Below are 20,986 nucleotides of genomic sequence, written 5' to 3' on the forward strand. Positions count from 1 at the left end.
ATTGGATTTAATTCTGTTTTAAATTATTTTAAATTTTGTATTGTATGTATTTTAATTTGGCTGTGCACCGCCCTGAGTCCTTCGGGAGAAGGGTGGTATACAAATTTAAATAATAAATAAATAAATAAATAAATAAATAAATAAATAAATAAATAAATAAATAAATAAATAAATAGAACGTAAAGATATTTTGTCTCTTTTCATGGAGTTTTTAAGGCCTTTTTTAAAATCACGTGTACTGAAGAATTTTACCCATTTCAGCAAGCATTGTACATTTGTTTCCCTTTTTATTTCACTGATTTATCTATGCTGACAGCTATCCTAATGGCATTTTCCCACCACCAGTTCAAAGTGCTGTTCATCATCTTTGAGTCATTTGTGTACTGAAAAGTCTACTAAACGGTCCAGTTTTCTTCTTTAAAACCTCTACCGATGGAGAACCCACAGTGCCCCTACATGGGCTGTTCCACTGTTGTATATAACTTATTATCAGAAAGTAGTTCCTTATATTTAAATGAAATGTAGGTAGAAACCTATATCCATTATTTCTGGTTTTGGTTTCTGTAGCAATGGAAAATAGTTTCTGTCTTTTCCATGGCACCCTGCAATGTACTTGAATGCTGATATCATGTCTCTTCTTAATCTATAAAGTACATACATACATACATACATACATACATACATACATACATACATACATACCAGTGGTGGATTGCTACTGGTTCGCCCCAGTTTCGGCGAACTGGTAGCAGCGGCGGTGGGAGGCTCTGCCCACCTGCCCAGATGTCATCAAATATGCTCTGCGCAGGCTCAGAAGCTTCTGCACATGCGCAGAAGTGGCATGCGTGCGAGTGAATCGGTAGCACAGGTAAGTGAAACCCACCACTGATACATACATACATGCATACTTACTTACATACATGCATGCATGCATACATACATACATACATACATACATACATACATACATTATCTTTCTTTCTGACAGTCCTTACAGAATATGCTCTCAGATCCCTGTATTGTCATCATTGCCATGTTCTGATCTGTTCTAATTTGTCACTTTTTCTGGAAATATGGTTCCCAGAGTGATATTTCAGCACATAATCACCACATTCAGAATAGGAGTGCATCTGACTTAAGTTTAGCTTCAGCTTCCTTTCTGGGGTTCATTTTACACACCATTCTGTCATAATTTTTTTTTTTTTTTGATTTGATTTATATGCCGCCCTTCTCCGGAGACTCAGGGCGGCTTACAATGCATTAAGCAATAGCCTTCATACTTTTTGTATATTTATACAAAGTCAGCTTATTGCCCCCACAAACTGGGTCCTCATTTAACCTACCTTAGAAAGGATGGAAGGCTGAGTCAACCTTGAGCCTGCTAAGATTCGAACCTGCAGTAATTGCAGGCAGCTGTGTTAATAACAGGGTGCATTAAACCACTGTACTACCAAGGCTCCAAACCAGATAAAGTTTTTTTAAAAAGTGACGAGAGAAACTGAGTCACAAGCAGCACTTTTATTTAGCATTTCCCTCCCTTCCCGTTCCCTTCCCTTTCTATGTAATCTACTATCACTGGTATTTCATCTGCGCTTGGGGCATTTTTGCTCGACAGCTGGTTTATTGCTTCTTGTTCTCCACTTTCTAATAGAGTCAGGTCCAGAAAATATTTTCTCTCTACAAATATTTCTTTTATTGTGTAATCCCATTTATAAATAGTTTCTATATTCCTATAGGTTTTTTGTGTATGTTCTTGTAACTTCATTGCTTCTTTTAGACTTCTGCCAGTACTGTTCTTGAATAATGTTATCTGTAAATATCTTTGTGATTTTCCTTCTCATGTTATTTTTGTCTGTTGACATTTTCAGTTAAGATGGTATACTTTGTCCCTTTTTACTGGAAAGCTTACATTCAATTATTATATTTCCTGTTTGACTATGGCTTTCATTCACTGTCCTTTCTTGGTTTCAAGCTGTTTGGATCTCTTTGTTTACCATTTTTTTCTGCTTGCTTCGTTTATCTTTTATCTCTTCACCTGCCCCTACAGATTCTCTTTTGCTAGAGTTAAAAGTATTGATTTTGTATCTTATATTAAGCTTAAAGTCTGACAGCATGTCCTCCATGGAAAGTTTTGTTGGTGTACCAATGATCCTTTTTAAATCTAATACCTGTGTATGATGCTTGTAATTCATGGTTTGTTTTGCTGCACCTGGAAATATTTTGGTTGGCTGGATGGCTTTCCGCTCCACTTTTGTTTCTCATTATACAGTCAATTTGATTCCAATGTTGTCCATATGGTGATCTCCAGGCATATAGTATGCATTTACATGCCTTGAAGCAGATGTTGACAGTGAACAAAGAATTACCTTTCCAAATATAATATCTTTATTAACTCTGCATTATTGTGTTTGCCCAGTTCAATTTTCCAGGTTCTCCTCTTTCTTCAATTTTAATGTTTAATTTACTTTAATTAATTCAATTTATATGCCACCCCTCTCCGAAGACTCAGGGTGGCTATTCCAAATACTACGTCTTTTCTGGGTAATGCACTTAGCAATTCTTGAAACTTGCTATTGATTGATTAGGTGTCGTCAAGTAATTTTCCATTCCTAGCAACCACTTAGATAAATTTTCTTTCATGACCATCCAGCCCTAACTTGTTCTTTTCAAGTCTATCAATGGTGCACACAGCACTGCCATAAGTCCATCTACCTTGTTGCTGGTGGTCTTCTTCCTCTCTTTTTTCTTTACCTTTCGCATAATTCCTCAATGTTTGCTACATTTGCCCTTTTAGTAAAGGCATAGACATCAGCTTATTCTTATTGTCATTGTTGTGCGGTTTATTGAGTTATAACCAAGAACGTATCTCTCTTCAATGTGTGAAAATCACCTTTGCAACAGTAAATATCCATTCTGTAGGCAGAACGTTTTGCCTTTGTTTATTTGGTTGTCTTCCACAGCCTAGATAACTGATTATATTGTTACTCTAAATAAGTTTTAATCCTATTCTAGAATCATTCAAATCAGTTAATAATTGGAGAAGCATATGAACCTAGTTAGGAAAATAAATATTGCCATTTTAGCAGTGGAAATAAAAATAGAAATGACAAACAGAAACCACACATTGTATAACAAGTTTAAAAAAAAAAAAAACGAAAACAGTTTTGAAGTCAAATTATTATGAGAAGCCTCACTAAGAAAGGAAAAATGGGTTGATAGTTCTTCCTTGGTTTTGCAAATCATGTTGCATGGTCATTCTTAATAAGCAGTATGGTTTAGATGTCTAATTCTGATAAGAAACAACAAGAGTCGACATGCTAAATAGTTATGGAAGTCCTACATCTGTGATTTTCATACCATTATATTATTACTGTTTTATATTTGTTTCCTACTTTCTTTCCAAACAAACTAATGAAGTTCTCTCTTATTTTGAGCTTGGTTCCTGGTGATTTCATATAAATTCCATAAAGTTTATTTGGCTGAGTTATTTGCTATTATTGCCTTCTGAAATGCTGCTCTTATATCCTGGTCCTATCTAAGTATTAATAATAAAGGAGAATATTTGTAGCTCAGGGTTGACACGAAGGGTCCTTGGTGCTAGTCTGATGATGTTACCTAGTTTGGGTAATGAAATGTCTGCAAGAAAACAAGCAAGCTCAGAGAGCACTAAGGAACCACTAAACTCAAAACTACCTTTTGAGATGATCATTCAGACTTTAAGCATACATTTATTAACGGTCTAGAAGGATCCACATCCACATTATGAAGAGCAATGTGATATAAATAAAGTCTGGCTTGTAATATCTGTTACTATAAATATACAACGGTGGTATGGAGTTGTATTGAATATTTTTAATCATTTTAATAATTGAAGAATATAGTAAGTAGGACAGTTATTTCATTGATGGGATTCAAAATTTTTTTACTACCGGTTCTGTGGGCATGGCTTGGTGGACGTGGCGTGGCTTGGTGGGCATGGCACTGGAAGGATACTGTAAAATCTCCATTCCCACTCCACTCCAGGGGAAGGATACTGTAAAATCTCCATTCCCTTCCTACTCCAGGGGAAGGTTATTGCAAAATCCCCATTTCCTCCCGATCAGCTGGAACTCAGGAGACAGAGAATAGATGGGGGAAGGCCCAGTCAGAGGTGATATTTATCAGTTCTCCGAACTACTCAAAATTTCCACTACCAGTTCTCCATAACTGGTCAGAACCTGCTGAATACCCCCTCTGAGTTATTTGAAATACAACTAGAATGTAGTGGGGACAGAATGGGCAGAACTGTGTCATAAAAATGGATGAAGCATTTTGCATTTGTTTTTGTTTGAAGTAGGTTGGTTTGTTTTGTTTTTTTTAAATCATACTTGTGTTTTCCACTTAAAATGTTAGGAAATTATACCTTTTAACTCTGATCCTAGCCAGCAATCTTTGGAAAGAGGAGACACTGTTTAGAACTCAGGACTAGAGTGGGGGAATTGGAGTGCAGTCCTGATCAGAGAGTGTTGCAAGGAAAATAGCAGGAAAAATACACTGACTGTCATTCTCACCTGTCAAGTTTAACTACTGGGGCTCCTGGTACATTACATAAAGCATAATGTAAAACTGTGATGAATGTAGTATGGATTCCCAGGAGGGAGGGAGCCCATTCCAGAGGAATAAGAGGCAACTTGGTTCAGATAGTTTGTGTGAGAGAAAGAGGCTGAAGACATCCCCTCCCTAATTGTTCCCAGAATGTAGCTTCCTGTAGGTAATAGTCTGCTTCAGTTTGGCAAGATTTTGTCTGTCGGTGTAGAACAATAAAGAAATCTGCTTGGAAGAAGCACTGTGTGTCTGTCTTATTTTCCGGAGCCTAACAAAAACTGTCTTTTAAATCCAACTCTAAAGAAGAACACACATCTATTAGCAATAAATAATCTGAAGGCAGAAAGTCGATATGGGAAGAGATGATTTCCCGTTCATTGCATAAAGTGCAAAATGTACAACTCTCTGCCTGTTTGGCATAGCTTATGTGTTTGTGCTCAGTGCCATGAGCTTCTGGCTGTCAGGAAGCAAATCTGCTCTCTTTAAGCCAAGATTGGTTTCACTAGAGATGATACAGAGTAGGGAATGAAATGTGATAGCTTTGCCTGATTCTCAGGATGATAACTCCTCTGCTACAATGGAGAATGAAGATCTTGGAGAAGAACCACCTTTCAGGATAATGGAGATGTTGTCATAGAAGGGATCCAGTCCTTGGATGATAAACTTATACCATGTATGAAAGATGGTTCTCAGGGGAATAAAATGCTTGTCAGGGTTCAGACGGATGCCCTAATTAAATCATGAGCCTCAAGCCAAGCTTCAAAACAAATCCAGTTATTTATTAGGAGCTTCATGCCAGCATGGACCAGGTGGAGCCAACTCTGACCTTAGTTAATTCATGCTTTGCCTCTGACCCTGTTTCCCCTTCCCCCCAATATGTGTCATCAGTCACATTCCCCAATGAAGCAATTTTGCGGGCTGTAAAAGTCACTCCCCTCCGGCCATTGTGGGTTTCTGTGGAGAAAACCTCAGCATATCCATTGGAATGTGCCTTGTTTTGACTGAGATGCCAGCTCCTTGATGCAGTTGGGAAGTTCGTTTTCCCATTCCTCCTCAAGAGCAGGTCAGGGATGCTTTGCGAGTTTACAATGCTTTTGGTTGTTAATGATTTATTTATATTTATTTTATTTATCAAATTTATTTGCTGCCCATCTTGTGGTTTAGGTGTCACTGATTCAACAATTAAAAATGCAGACAGATGAGGTTGTGTTGTGTTGTGTTGTGTTGTGTTGTGTTGTGTGTAGGCTGCTATGAAGTTGTGGATGCCAGGGGCCCATGTTAGCATCAGGGAAATCTAGACAAACAAGAAACCACATTTAGGGTGCTAGATAGCAGAAGGAAGTTCAAGACTATGTGGCATATGGGTTTCAATGACCTGACATGGCTGCTGTTCTGCTGGTGTGAGCTACCTATTGGAGCAGCCCAGCATAACAGCAGCCGTGTCAGCCATCTATTGGAGCAAGTAAAAGGGGGGAAAGAAGCAAGTAACTTTTGGCTTGCAATGCTAATTGTGCTATCACAAGGACTGATGAGATGACCTGGCTCTAGCCAGGACTGGTGGGGTGAAATGTTGAGACACCAGCCCCATTGGCCTAGTCTGATATATAGGTGTTGAGGACAGAATCCTGGGGGTGGGTGGAACACCCTTCTCCTCAATTTCTGGAGGATATGCTGCCGGTCTGACTAAAAATTGGAGAGAGGAGGAGGAGGAGAATAATAAAAAACTCTACTGAATGGCTGCAGACAAAAGCTGAAGAAAAAAATTAAATGTATGGAGTAGTTGCTGTTGGGAGCTGTGGTGGTGCAGTACTGCAGGCTACTTCTGCTGACTTGACTGCAATTTGGCAGTTCACATCTCACCAGGCTCAAGATTGACTCAGCCTTCCATCCTTCTGAAGTGGGTAAACTGAAGATCCAAATTGTTGGGGAAAATGTGCTGACTCTGTAAACAGCTTAAAGAGGACTGTAAAAGCACTGTGAAGTGGTATATAAGTCTAAGTGCTATTGCTAATTGTCTTAAGTGGGTGGCTTGCTGGAAGCAAGAAAATGAGGACCTAGAGGAACTATAGCTCTGTCAAAGACCCAGGAAAGAAAGGAGGAACCTGGCTGGCTGCAAGTGACAGCTTCACCCACCCAAGACAGGAATCTGCTGTTGGTGGTAAAATCCTGGTCTCTGGGGAAGAACTGGGCAAAAGATCCTGGGAGATGTTTTTCCCCAACAGGGAAGCAGTAGAGTTAAGATGAATAGTTCTTTGTCAATTTCCACTTTTTCAGAGCAAAATATGCCTCTGGTTTGAAAAGAACCTCATTCACACTGTGACTGATTATTAAGGTAGCATTTTCAGAAATGCTACCTTGTCATGCATAGATAGGGCCAACTAGATAGGTTGAACATCAGCATACTTAGAATGTGAATGTAATGGTGATGCCAGATGAAAAAGTTTAGATCTGATGGATACCGGGGTATAATTTGGACAAGCTGAACTTGTAAAAAAGAGATAGTTTGTACATTTAACAGTAGCTTTTAAACTGATCCCTGGAGGAAAGCTGGCAGGTACTGGGCAGTATCTCATGTAAAGGGATGTAAATATTATAGGATCTCCTATAAGAGGTAGAATTAATATTGGAAGTAGGTTAATGAGCGGTCATGTCAGTCAAAGATGAAAAGAAAACAAAAAGACAGTGAAAACAGCCTGTGTCCTCAACATTTGAAAAGGACATATTTTATAATTTCTGCATCAATGCCAGAAGTCTCTAAACCAAGAGGAAGATTAGAATAGTCGATTGCAAATAAGAACATAAATGATGGAGCAGCTGGGAAAGCTGGGGCATTGGAACGAATTGGGCCCTAATGATGTCTGTGGATTACTGACGTATAAGCTGCCTGGAGTCATTTACTGAGATGGGAGGGTATAGAAATGAAAGAAAGGAAGGAAGGAAGGAAGGAAGGAAGGAAGGAAGGAAGGAAGGAAGAAAAAAACAAGAAAAAAAAGAAAAAAGAAAGGAGAGAAAGAAAGAAAGAAAGAAAGAAAGAAAGAAAGAAAGAAAGAAGAAAAAGGAAGGAGAGAGAGAAAGAAAGAAAAAAAGAAAAAGAAAGAAAGGAAAGAGAAAGAAAGGAAACAAACAAACAAACAAACAAACTAGGCACTGGTGCGCCCAAAAAGATTATGTGCCAGAGCACTGGGAGGATAGCAGTCAGACACCAATTTTTAAAAATAAAAGCAGGGAGGATCTGGAAAATTATAAACCAGGCAGAATAATGTATCTTCCGTATAAATGGATAGAATTGACAGTAAAAGAAAAAAACATCTCAGTATATAGAAGACATTGCCTTATTGATGAAACATCAGCATTGATTCTGCAAAGGTCAATTCTGGTCTCATCAACTTTAGAAAGGTATTTTAGAATGTCAGCAGGCATATATATGGAGGTGACTCTGTTGACATATTATAGTTAGATTTTCAAAAAGCCTTTGACAAGTTTATTATCGAAGTCTCTGGAATAAAGTTAGCTGCCATGGATTAAGTGGGCTGTTCTGTTGATGGATTGTTAACTGATTAAAAATAGAATAGCAATAAGTGATTTTTTTTTCCAGTGGAGAGAAGAAATAAATGGTGTTCTTTAAGAATCAGGCTGGCCTTGTGCTTTTCTATTTGGTCATGAAAGTTTCTCACATAGGGACCAGTGAGCTGACCAACTTTAATGGGTAATGAACCGTTTAGAGTTCAATGGGATTTTGAAGAGCTCCCGAAGGATTTATTTAAACTAGTTGAGTGGTCATCCATATTGCAAATTCAATTCAATTTTACTAACTATAAAGTGATACATGTTGGAACCCAGACAATCCCTAACTCCTAACTGCATGTACACCTTGATGGTACTATCTATTCCTAATCAGAAAAAAGAATCTTAGAATCATAGTATATAGTACAATGAATATCTGGCTAACAGCCATGAGAAAGGCACATTGTGTACTCAGAAGCAGTAGGAAGTGGTGTGAATATATATTTTTTAAACACTGTAATGCCCTTGTACAAATCTATGGTGTATCCTCATCTGGAGCACTGTATAGTTCTGGTTATCATATTTGAAGGGTGCGATAGAATTGGAAGAAATGTAGAAAAAGGCAACCAAAATTATTAGTTTCCTATGAAACCTTATCTTAAAAAAAAACACAATAGGAAAGAGATAGAGTTGAGGGATATAAAATACAAGAAAGAAAATTGAAACAAATAACAGATAAAATGTGATTTGAGTGTCATGGTTGACCAGGAAAGATTTGATTGACTTCTTTAACCTGTGAACACATTACAGTAGCATCTTAATTTGAAGAGAAAATTCACACATACTCCATCCCATCCCTACACATACAGGTCATATGTTTTCATCAGGAAACTGATCTTAGTAATATATTAGTGCCTTAAGTGTGGTCTAAAATAAATTAGGAGCTAATTTAACAAGATTTGGTCTCCTATATGAAAGCTTCATTTGGAAGATGGGAAATCAAGATCGTCACATTAAGTACTATTAGATTACTTTATACATAATAGCTCTCTTTTAGTTATAGCTCTCTTTTAGTTATAATTGGAAGTATGTACATTTACTTGGGGAAAATCTTCACAGGTTAACTAGGTGAATAGAGCACTTGTAACAATCCTTATAACAATGGAACAATGCAATGACAACTTGTGTCATTTAGTGTCAAAAGTGTGATGGGCAAACTTTCTTTGTTGTTTAAAAACCTGTTCTAGAAGAAATTATCACACTGATGTACCCTCAGATCCTTAATAATATACCTTTTAAGATGGATAATTTAGAGTACATTGATGCTTGGGTTACTAAGCAACACTTTGAGATGTTAGAGTCCAAGGAATGTACATACTTAAAAATCTCTGAGTAAAACAAAATCTCTTAGTACTGTAAAGTTTAAGGTAAATACTTTTAAAGTCTGTTTGGCCTTTGAAATCTGTACTGCTGAAGTTTCCATGTATTGTTATAGGTATATTTTTATAATGCTTTGGTAGCAACACAGAGTTCCTTCTTAGCATTAAACTATTTGAGCAGGATGTGTATATTAGATAGGCTGTTTGGAAAACTATTGAGCTTGTCTGTGTAAACCATGATTTGAAATAAGAGGTTTAGTCTCATGTTAATTTATCTCCTGCCCTCTAATCAAAAGCTTACAGCAAAAAAAAGAAGAAAAAAAAAACAACTTTAGGTGATCTATAGATGTACTTAATGGTCTATAGTTCTTTCCAGTTGCCTGCTGATTAAGGTTTAGATATTCACATTTTATACCCCTCTTTTCTCAAAAACACATATTGTGTGCTTTCTATTATTGCTATAGTGACTTGTAATCTGATTCATATTATGATTTCCCATGTGTAACATTTAAAGTTAGTAGGATTACCCATATAGTTGCTGTGACATTAATGGGGAAACTTTTTTCCCCTCTGTATCTTATATTAATCAAGACTAGCATTTCTTTTGACTGGAATCCAATAAATAGACGTTAAAACCTATTCTCTATTTCCAAAATGATTTTGATTTGACACCACTGACAATTACAATGATGGCAGGACATAGTTTCATCTAGAAGAAAGTATCGGCATATCAATATGTTGATCATATCATATCAATAGCCAAAAATTGATGAATGCAGCTTTTTTCTCTATTTCAGGGACATTAGTTATATTTAAATTTTTCTTTGTAAAATGTGAAATTAATAATTGAGTTCATATTCTTGTAAAGGAAGGACTTGCTCCAAGGGAGGCCACTGTACCTCAGATAGCCGGATGTGAGTCCCTCCTTGTGAAGTGGGGACATGGGAGGCAGATGGGCTTGCTGATTACGTACCTGGCTCCCTGCCACATGTTGGCTGCCCTGCCCGAGCTGCTCAAGGTGATTGCCGAGGTGGCGGTGGAGACCCCTGGGCTTATGGTCATGGGGGACTTGAACTTGCCATCTGTTGGCGAAGCGTCTGAGGCGGCCCGGGAGTTCATGGCTTCCATGACGGCCATGGACCTGACCCAATTAATTCATGGACCCACTCACACGGGAGGATACACTCTGGACTTGATTTTTGTCTCTGGTCAGTGGATGAATGATCTTGAGATAGGGGAGATAGTGACTGGGCCCTTGTCATGGTCAGATCATTCCCTTCTTAGGCTTGACTTTCTAACTGCCACACCCTGCCACAGGGAGGCGGAACAGCCTAGATGGTTCCGCTCCAGGCGCCTGATGGACCCTGATAGGTTCCAGATGGAGCTTGGGCCATACCCTGAGGCTCTGACTCACGGTTCGGCTGAAGAGCTGGTGGCCGCCTGGGATAGGGTGGCCACTGACGCTTTGGACTGAGTCATGCCTGACTCATTGCCGAGTTTACCTGGCTCCCTGGTTCTCCGAGGAGCTGAGGAGGATGAAGCGCCGGAAAAGACGCCTGGAGAGCAGTTGGAGGTCTAGCCGTTCCGAATCTGACCAAACACTGGTAAGGTCTCATATTAAGACCTACCTAGTGGTGATAAAAGTGGCAAAATGTAATTATTTTTCCACTCTTATCGCATCTGGCAGGTATCCACTCTTATCGCATCTGGCAGGTATCTGGCAGGTATCACGATACCTGGCAGGTATCACGGAGACCTGGTTGGGCCAGGAGGGGGGGTCCCCCTCGTTGAGATGTGCCCGCCAGGTTTCCGTGCATTTCATCAGCCAAGGGCCCAGGGGAGGGGTGGGGGAGTGGCGGTGATTATTAGGGAAAGTCTTTGTCCGAGGGAGACCACTGTTCCTCAGATAGCCGGATGTGAGTCCCTCTGTGTAAAGTGGGGCCGTGGGGTGCAGATGGGTTTGCTGACTACGTACCTGGCCCCCTGCCACGTGGCAGCGACCCTGCCCGAGCTACTCGACGTCATTGCCGGGGTGGCGGTTGATACCCCCAGACTTATTGTCATGGGGGATTTCAACCTTCCATCCGCGGGTGAGGCGTCAGAGGTGGCTCGGGAGTTCATGGCTTCCATGACGGCCATGGACCTGACCCAGTTAGTTCAAGGCCCCACTCACATAGGGGGACACACTCTGGACCTGATTTTTGTCTCTGGTCAGTGGTTGAATGATCTTGGTAGAGGGGACCTAGATATTAAACCCTTGTCATGGACAGATCATTCGCTCCTCCAACTAGACTTTCCTACCGCCGCCCCCCGCCGCAGGGAGACGGAGCCAACTAGATGGTTCCGTCCCAGGCGCCTGATGGAACCCGAAAGGTTCCTGACGGAGCTTGGGCCGTGTCCTGAGACCCTAACACACGACTCGACTGAAGAGCTGGTGGCCGCCTGGGAAAGGGCGGCCGCTGGAGCTTTGGACCGCGTCGTGCCTTTGCGGCCTCTGACCCGATGCTGATCTCAACTGGCTCCTTGGTTTTCTGAGGAGCTGAGAGAGATGAAGCGTCGGAAAAGACGCCTAGAGAGCATTTGGAGGACTAGCCAATCCGATTCCGACCGGACACAGGTGAGGTCTTATATCAAGACCTACCTAGTGGCGATAAAAGCGGCAAAGTCTAACCACTTTTCCGCTCTTATCGCATCTGCAGAGAACCGCCCAGCCACCTTGTTTAGGGTGACCCACTCCCTCCTCCGGGGGGGAGTGCGGGAAGATCCCTTGCAGGGTCGCGCTGAGGATTTTGTGCAATTCCTGCACGATAAAGTCGCTCGGATTCGGGATGGCTTGGACTCCGACTGGATGAGTCCACGGGAGGAGACGAGGGCAGGTCTTGAGAATGTTACCTGGGAGGAGTTTGATCCTGTGACTCCCGAGGATGTGGACAGGGTTCTGGGTAAGATTAGTGCCGCCACGTGTTTATTGGACCCGTGTCCCTCCTGGTTGGTGCTGGCCTCCCGGGAGGTTACACGAGGCTGGCTCCAGGGGATTATAAGTGCTTCTCTGAGTGAGGGTGCCTTTCCTGCCGCCTTGAAAGAGGCGGTAGTGAGGCCCCTCCTCAAGAAGCCTTCCCTGGACCCGGCTGAATTAGCCAACTATCGTCCAGTCTCCAACCTTCGTTTTGTGGCGAAGGTTGTTGAGAGCGTGGTGGCACGACAACTTCCCCGGCACCTGGATGAAGCTATCTATCTAGACCCGTACCAGTCGGGCTTCAGGCAGGGGTACAGCACTGAAACGGCATTGGTCGCGTTGGTGGATGATCTCTGGAGGGCTCGGGACAGGGGCTGCTCCTCTGTCCTAGTCCTATTAGACCTCTCGGCGGCTTTTGATACCATCGACCATGGTATCATGCTGCAGCGGTTGAGGGGGTTAGGAATAGGGGGCACCGTTTTGCGGTGGTTCTCCTCCTTCCTCTCCGACCGCTCGCAGTTTGTGTTGGCAGGGGGACAGAGGTCGACCTCGAGGCATCTCGCATGGGGAGTGCCACAAGGGTCGGTCCTCTCGCCTCTCCTGTTCAACATTTCTGTGAAGCCGCTGGGTGAGATCATCCGTGGTTTCGGGGTGAAGTGTCATCTGTACGCTGACGATACTCAGCTGTACATCTCCACCCCAGACCACCCCAACGATGCCCTTGATGTGATGTCCCGCTGCCTGGAGGCCGTGCGGGCCTGGATGGGGAGGAACAGGCTCAGACTCAACCCCTCCAAGACCGAGTGGCTGTGGCTTCCGGCGCCCCGATATGGTCAGCAGGTGCCATCGCTGACTATTGGGGGTGAATCTTTGCCCCCCACAGAGAGGGCTCGCAATCTGGGTGTCCTCCTGGATGCACGGCTGTCTTTAGAAGAGCATATGACGGCCGTGGCCAGGGGGGCCTTTTATCAGGTTCGCCTGATTCGCCAGTTGCAGCCCTTTCTGGATCGGGACGCCTTGCGCACGGTCACTCACGCCCTTGTCACCTCCCGGTTGGACTATTGTAATGCTCTCTACATGGGGCTCCCCTTGAAGAGCACTCGGAGGCTCCAACTGGTCCAGAATGCGGCCGCGCGGGTGGTTATGGGTGCAACCCGTTGTGCCCATGTGACATCCCTCCTGCGCGAGCTGCACTGGCTCCCAGTGGTCTTCCGGGTGCGATTCAAGGTGTTGGTTACCACCTTTAAAGCGCTCCATGGCATAGGACCCGGGTACCTTCGAGACCGACTTCTGCCACCAATAGCCTCCCACCGACCAGTTCGCTCCCACAGAGAGGGTCTCCTCCGGGTGCCATCAGCCAAGTTATGTCAGCTGGCGACACCCAGGGGGAGGGCCTTCTCTGTGGGAGCTCCAGCCCTGTGGAATGAATTGCCCCCCGAAATACGAAAGATTTCCGACCTCCGGGTGTTTCGCTGCGCTCTGAAGACCCTGTTGTTCCGCCAGGCAGGGCTATTAACATAATGTTTTAAATTGGGGTATTTTAAATTTCTGGGATTTTAATTGGAGCCTAATTATTTAATGATTTTAAATTTTAATTGTTGTCATGTTTTTTGTGTTTTTAAATAGGCTGTACACCGCCCTGAGTCCTTCGGGAGAAGGGCGGTATAGAAATAAAATTATTATTATTATTATTATTATTATTATCTGCAGATAACCGCCAGCTGTCCTGTTTAGGGTGACCCACTCCCTCCTCCATCTGGGAGCGCGGGAGGATCCCTTGCAGGGTCGGGCTCAGGATTTTGTTCAGTATCTGCACGATAAAATCACTTAGATTCGGGAAGGCTTGGTCTCTGACTGGCTGGGTACAGACGGGATGATGGAGGCCGGTCTTGAGAATGTCATTTGGGAAGAGTTCGACTCTGTCGCTCCCGAGGACGTGGACAGGATACTGGGACGGCTGAACGTGACCACATGTTTATTGCACCCGTGTCCCTCCTGGTTGGTGCTGGCGTCCCGGGAGGTTATGCGAGGCTGGCTCCAGGGGATTATTAAAGCTTCTTTGAGTGAGGGTGTCTTGCCATCCACCTTGAAAGAGGCAGTGGTGAGGCCCCTCCTCAAGAAGCCCTCTCTGAATCCGGCTGTTTTGGCTAACTACCGTCTGGTCTCCAACCTTCACTTTGTGGCGAAGGTTGTTGAGAGTGTGGTGGCGTGACAGCTTCCTCGGTACCTGGATGAAGCTGTCTATCTAGATCCGGTCCAGTCCGGCTTCAGGCCTGGGCACAGCACAGAAACAACATTGGTCGCGTTGGTGGATGATCTCTGAGGGCTCGGGATAGGGGTTGTTCCTCTATCCTAGTCCTGTTAGATCTCTCAACGGCTTTTGATACCATCGACCATGGTATCATGCTGCACAAGTTGGAGGGGTTGGGGGTGGGGGGCACCGTCTTACGGTGGTTCTCTCCTATCTCTCTGACCGGTCGCAGTCGGCAGGGGGGCAGAGGTCAACCCCAAGGCGCCTTGTTTGTGGGGTGCCGCAGGGGTCGGTCCTCTCACCCCTTCTGTTCAACATTTATGTGAAGCCGCTGGGTGAGATCATCCGTGGTTTTGGGGTGGAGTTCCATCAGTACACTGACAATACTCAGCTGTACATCTCCACCCCAGGCCATCCCAATGATGCCCTTGAAGTGATGTCCCGGTGCCTAGAGGCCATGCGGGTCTGGATGGGGAGAAACAGGCTTCAACTCAACCCTTCCAAGATGAAGTGGCTGTGGCTTCCGGCATCCCGGTATAGCCAGCTGGTGCCATCGCTGGCTATTGGGGGCAAGTTACTGGCCCCCATGGAGAGGGCTCGCAACTTGGGCATCCTCCTGGACGCATGGCTGTCTTTAGAAGAGCATATGATGGCCGTGGCCAGGGCGGTTTTTCATCAGGTTCGCCTGATTCACCAGTTGCGTCCCTTTCTGGATCAGGACTCCTTACGCACAGTCACTCAGGAACTCGTCACTTCCCGTCTGGACTACTGCAATGCTCTCTACATAGGTCTCCCCTTGAGGAGCACCCGGAGGCTCCAACTGGTGCAGAATGTGGCCACATGGGGGATTATGGGAGCAATCGGGCGCTCCCATGTGACACCCCTCCTGTGCGAGCTGCATTGGCTTCCGGTAGTCTTCCGAGTGCACTTCAAGGTGTTGGCCTGGGTACTTACAGGACCTCCTTCTGCCACCGATAGCCTCCCACCGGCCAGTTTGCTCCCACAGAGAGGGATTCCTCAGGGTGCCATCAGCCAGGCAATGTTGGCTGCCGACCCCCAGGGGGAGGGCCTTCTCTGTGGCTGCACCTACCCTCTGGAACGACCTGCCCCCAGAGATACGTAGGATACCAGATCTTTGTGCTTTTCGCCGTGCCCTCAAACTTTTTTATTTCATCAAGCTGGGCTGGCGTAACCCCCCCCCCTTAGATATTTTTAATTGTAATATGGATTTCAGTCAGGAGGTTTTAAATTTTGGGCCAAAACTTGTTTAATTCTTTTAAAATTTAAAATTTTGTATTGGGATGTTTTTTATTCTAGGCTGTGCACCGCCCTGAGTCCAGCAGGAGAAGGGCGGTATAAAAATTTAATACAATAAAATAAAAAAATAAATATTAAATCCAGAATAAGAATAATTTCTTTATCCAACATTTCTAGGCTCTTCTATTTTGTTCCCTTTATTTTGAAAAATCAGATAGTTTTAAAGTTATCTACTAGTGTCCCTTATGTTTTGATTTGTATAGCTTTGACAGCAATGCTCTTTCTGATTTCATGGTACATTTTTACATACTGAGGAGTATCCTTCCAACGGAAAATAACATGTGAAGCATTTAAATTAGCACCAGTTCTCTCAGATTTAACAGAATAACAAAGTTGGAAGGAACCTTATAGGTCAGTGATGGCTAACCTTTTTTTCCTCGGATGCCAAAAGTGCATGTGTGTGTGCGACCGCGTGCCCACACCCATAATGCAATCCCCCCATGCGCCCCTGTGCATGTGTGTGCACCCCCGCACCTCATTTTGGGCCTAGCAGCCCACCCTTACGCCTCCTGTTACCAAAAATGGGCCGCGGGGGTGTGTGCCGCATGCACGTGTGACTCCCCCGCCCCCCATGCATGCGCGTATCTCCCGCATGCACGACACAGACCCGAAAATCAGCTGGGAGGCATGTGCGCATGCGCGGTGGAGCTTACCTAGGGCAACGGCTCGTGTGCCTGCAGAGATGGCTCCGCGTGCCACAGGTTTGCCATCACAGTTATAGGTTATCTAGTCCAACTCCCCGCTCAAGCAGCAGACCCTACATCGTTACTGACAAATAGCAGTCCAATCTTTTCTTGAAAGTCTCAAGAGATGAAGCTCCCACAACCTCTGAAGGCAGGTTGTTCCATTGATTGATTGTTGTCACTGTCAGAAAGTTCCTTCTCATTTTTAGGTTGAATCTCTCCTTAGTCAGTTTCCATCCGTTATTTCTTGTCTGGCTTTCAGGTGCTTTGGAAAACAGCTTGACCCCCTCCTCTTTGTGGTAGCCCCTCAAATATTGGAAGACTGCTATCATGTTTCCCCTGGTCCTTCTCTTCACTAGACTAGCCATGCCCAGTTCCTGCAACCGTTCTTTGTAAGTTTTAGCCTCCAGTCCCCTAATCATCCTGGTTGCTCTCCTCTGCACTTTTTCCAGAGTCTCAACATCTTTTTTATAGTGTGGTGACCAAAACTGGATGCAGTACTCTAGGTGTGGTCTTACTAGGGCTTTATAGAGTGGCATTAGTACCTCACTTGATCTTGATTGTATCCCTATGTTAATGCAATTTAGGATTGCATTGGCTTTTTAAGCTGCCACTGCACACTGCTGGCTCATATTTAGCTGGCTGTCCAGTAAGACTCCCAAGATCCCTCTCACAGTCACTGCTATTAAGCCTGGTTTCCTCCAGTTTATATGTGTGCTTTTGGTTTTTCTTACCTAAGTGTAGGACTTTACTTTTCTCTACATTGAATTTCATTTTGTTAGATAGGGCCCAGTGTTCAAGTCTGTCAAGATCCATCTGGATCTTGAGCTTATCTTCTGGGTTGTTAGCTATTCCTGCCAGCTTAGTATCATCTGCAAATTTGGTGAGTTTCCCTTCTATTCCCTCATCTAAGTTGTTTATGAAGATATTGAAAAGTACTGGGCCTAAGATGGAACCTTGTGGCACCCCACTTCTTACTTCTCTCCATGTAGACTTAGACCCATTAAGGACTACTCATTGAGTATGGTTTGTCAGCCAGTTCTGAATCCATCTGGTGGTGAAGCAATCTATCCCACTTTTTTCTAGTTAACGAAGAAGTAGATTGTGGTCTACTTTGTCGAATGCCTTGTTGAAGTCTAAGTATATTATGTCGACAGTATTTCGCTGGTCTACTAATTTAGTCACTATGTTGAAGAATGAAATCAGATTGGTTTGGCATGATCTGTTTTTAACAAACCTGTGCTGACTGCTAGTTATTACTTTACTCATTTCTAGATGTTGGCAGATCTGTTTTTTTATTATCTTTTCCAGTATCTTCCCGGGTATTGATGTTAGGCTGATTGGTCTGTAGTTTCCTGGGTCTGTTTTTTTTCCTTTTTTGAAGATGGGAACATCAGCTCTTTTCCAGTCCTCTGGTAGTTCCCTGTTGTTCCAGGATTTTTGAAAGACGTGGTGCAATGGTTCTGAGATGACATCTGTCAGCTCCTTTAGAACTCTGGGATGTAATCCATCAGGTCCTGGTGATTTGTGTTCATCAAGATCAGACAGGTATTCTCTTACTATTTTTTTTGCTTATTTTAACTTTTATTTCCAGTCTGTTTTTTACAGTTATGTTTCTGGTAGGTTGGGCTATAGTTTCTGTTTTGTGTGAAGACCGATGCAAAGAATGAGTTAAGCAGCTCTGCTTTCTCTCTGTTGCCTGTTACTTCCTTGCTGTCTTCTCTCTTAAGTGGACTGACTGTTTCCTTGATTTTTTGTTCTACTGCTTACGTTTGCATTATGTTGAATTCTAGTATGACATGGTCACTCTCACCCAAGGTTCCTGCAGTTTCAACTCCCTCTATCACTTTTTCTCTGTTGTATTAAGTCCACTATGGCTGTCCCTCTAGTTCCCTCCTCTACCTTTTGGACAACAAAGTTGTCAGCTAGGTTGGTTAGGAACCTATTTCATTTTTCACTTGGTGCAGAATTAGTTTTCCAATTGATATCAGGGTAATTGAAGTCCCCCATTACTATTATAGTGTGTTTCCTATATATGTTTGTTAATTAGTTGGCAAAAAGGATATCTGTTTTTTCTCCTTGATTGGGTGGCATATAGCATACACCTATGGCCATGTCATTCTTTTTGTCTTTTATGTTGACCAATATTCTATGAGGTTTTCGTCTTTGGTTTCATGCAATTCTGTAGCAATATAGTGATCCTTTACATGCAGTGCAACTCCACCTCCTCCTTTATGACGTCTGTTTTTTTTGTAGAGCTTGTATCCTTCTATCAGTATGTTCCAGTCATGGGTTTTGCCCCACCAAGTTTCTGTTATTTCTACTATGTCATATCTACCTTCGTGTATTAATAGTTCAAGTTCACTCTGTTTGTTCCCCAGACTTTGTGCATTTGTATATAGGCACTTGAGGTCTTTATGCCTGACTCTGGGTATGCTTCCTATGTCTCCTATTTGGTATTTGAGTTTTTCTTCCTTTCCATCCCTCCTTACTTCATTATTTGTCTTGTTTTCTAGGGTTTTTTGCTTGGAATTAGTTCCTGGAGATCCTAAAGACTGGTCGCCCTCCCCCCATCAGATCATTCTCTTAGTCTAGGACTTAGTAGACAGTCATGAAAGTCTTGGAAAAGATATTCAGATGCCTTAATGTGTCTACTTACTGAGATTATAGTAATGTAAGCAGGGGAAGTTAAAATTGGATTCATTCATTCATTTGTTTGTTTGTTCATTCAATCAATCATTCAGTTCAATTCAATTGCCTATGCCATGATTTGGGCAACTAATGATGAGTAAAAATAAGATAAAAACATAACAAAATGCTAAATAACTTATTTATACTGTGCAGCAGCCAAGATACTAATCAACGGCAGCTAGCACAACCATGATACAAACTCAGTTACAGAGCCTGGGTCCCAAACCAGGTACGCAAGGATTTAAAAAAGCCAACAGAGTTCCAGCAAATCTAATCTCCAAGAGAATGATGCTCCATAAGACAGATTTTACAACAGAAAATGTTTTCTTCCTAATTTTCTTCAGATGAGATCCTTAATAGGATCCTACCTCTCCTGACACATTTAACAAGACAGTAGATAACAACCAGATCGAGATGGTTCCATGAGTAACCCAATCCCAGATCATACAGAAGAAGCAGGATGGAAAGAGTATTGACCCTTTTGAACAGGCTCCTGAATACATCATGCATAGTCAAGAAATAGATAATGGAACCAATCAACAATTGAGTTCTTTTTCAAATGACCAGATTCAAATTATTCTACTTCAGACCCATTGTTTGAAGACCTAGTTCTCTGGGAAACAAAAAAAAAAAAACTGTAGTAGCTAGGGAGATGGATTTAGTTACAGTAGCAATGGGTGCACTAGTAGAAGATCTAAAAGACTAGGTTAGGGACAGATCATCAGGAATGAAATCTATGTGGTCACTAAGAGATGATACTGATCTGATTGCAGATAATAAATAAATCAAAAGTAAATTGAGGTCCAACAGTACTTGAATGATTGCAGGCTGCTGAAATTACTAACAGCCTGATTTTAGAACTTTATTATCATTAGTTAACTGAATTTTGTTGCTCTGCATAAGCAGGTTCGATTTTTCCTTATATACGGTTAGAATAATTAATCAGTGGAATGACTTGCCTTCAGAAGTTGTGGATGCTTCAACACTGGAGGTTTTTAAGAAGAGGCAACCATTTGTCTGTTTACTTGAGCAAGAGATTGGACTAGAAGATCTCCAAGATCCTTTCCATCTCTCTTATTCTGTTATATGAAAATTAATCTTATTCAAATATGAATTGATTGAAATATATTTATGTAGAAGTAAAATCTTCCAACACAAACTATAAAGAATATAGTATTCTTTAATAAGAATGTTCTTTAAAGAATAAAAAACATGACCTTCACAGTTCCATTACCGAACAAGGAGTAACAAACTTGAAAATGTTACACAACTTTGCATGAAGATGCCTTTTTTAGCTGCATAGCTTATTTTCACTCCTCCTTTACCTTTATGAGATATTTATCTTTAGTAAAAAATTGAAATCAAGTATCTAAAGACATTGTATTAGGTTTATTAGTTCCATTTAACAGCTATTTTCCAACATTGTCAACCAAAGACATAATATGTTTTTGTTACCATAGTTTCTGTGTAAGATCTGACCTTACCTTCAATGACATTCTGTTAGAAAGAACTAGATAATCAGTTTTCTATAATTAGTGTGTACCCTACTTAATAAGCCAGTCTGAATATGAATGAAATTTTATATGTGGACAATAGACGTCATGAGACTGATGTACCTTGA

At 42.5% G+C, this 20,986-nt stretch overlaps 1 protein-coding gene across 1 annotated transcript in view; it reads left to right on the plus strand.

Moving 5' to 3' along the window:
* Positions 1 to 20,986, plus strand: part of ITPR1 (inositol 1,4,5-trisphosphate receptor type 1) — a 282,837-nt gene that overhangs the window by 55,525 nt on the left and 206,326 nt on the right. The window lies entirely within an intron of this gene.

The sequence above is a fragment of the Pituophis catenifer genome, unplaced genomic scaffold, assembly GCF_029215685.1.
Source record: "Pituophis catenifer annectens isolate HBS135680 unplaced genomic scaffold, rPitCat1.0.hap2 SCAF_2, whole genome shotgun sequence".
In the NCBI taxonomy this organism is placed as follows: domain Eukaryota; kingdom Metazoa; phylum Chordata; class Lepidosauria; order Squamata; family Colubridae; genus Pituophis; species Pituophis catenifer.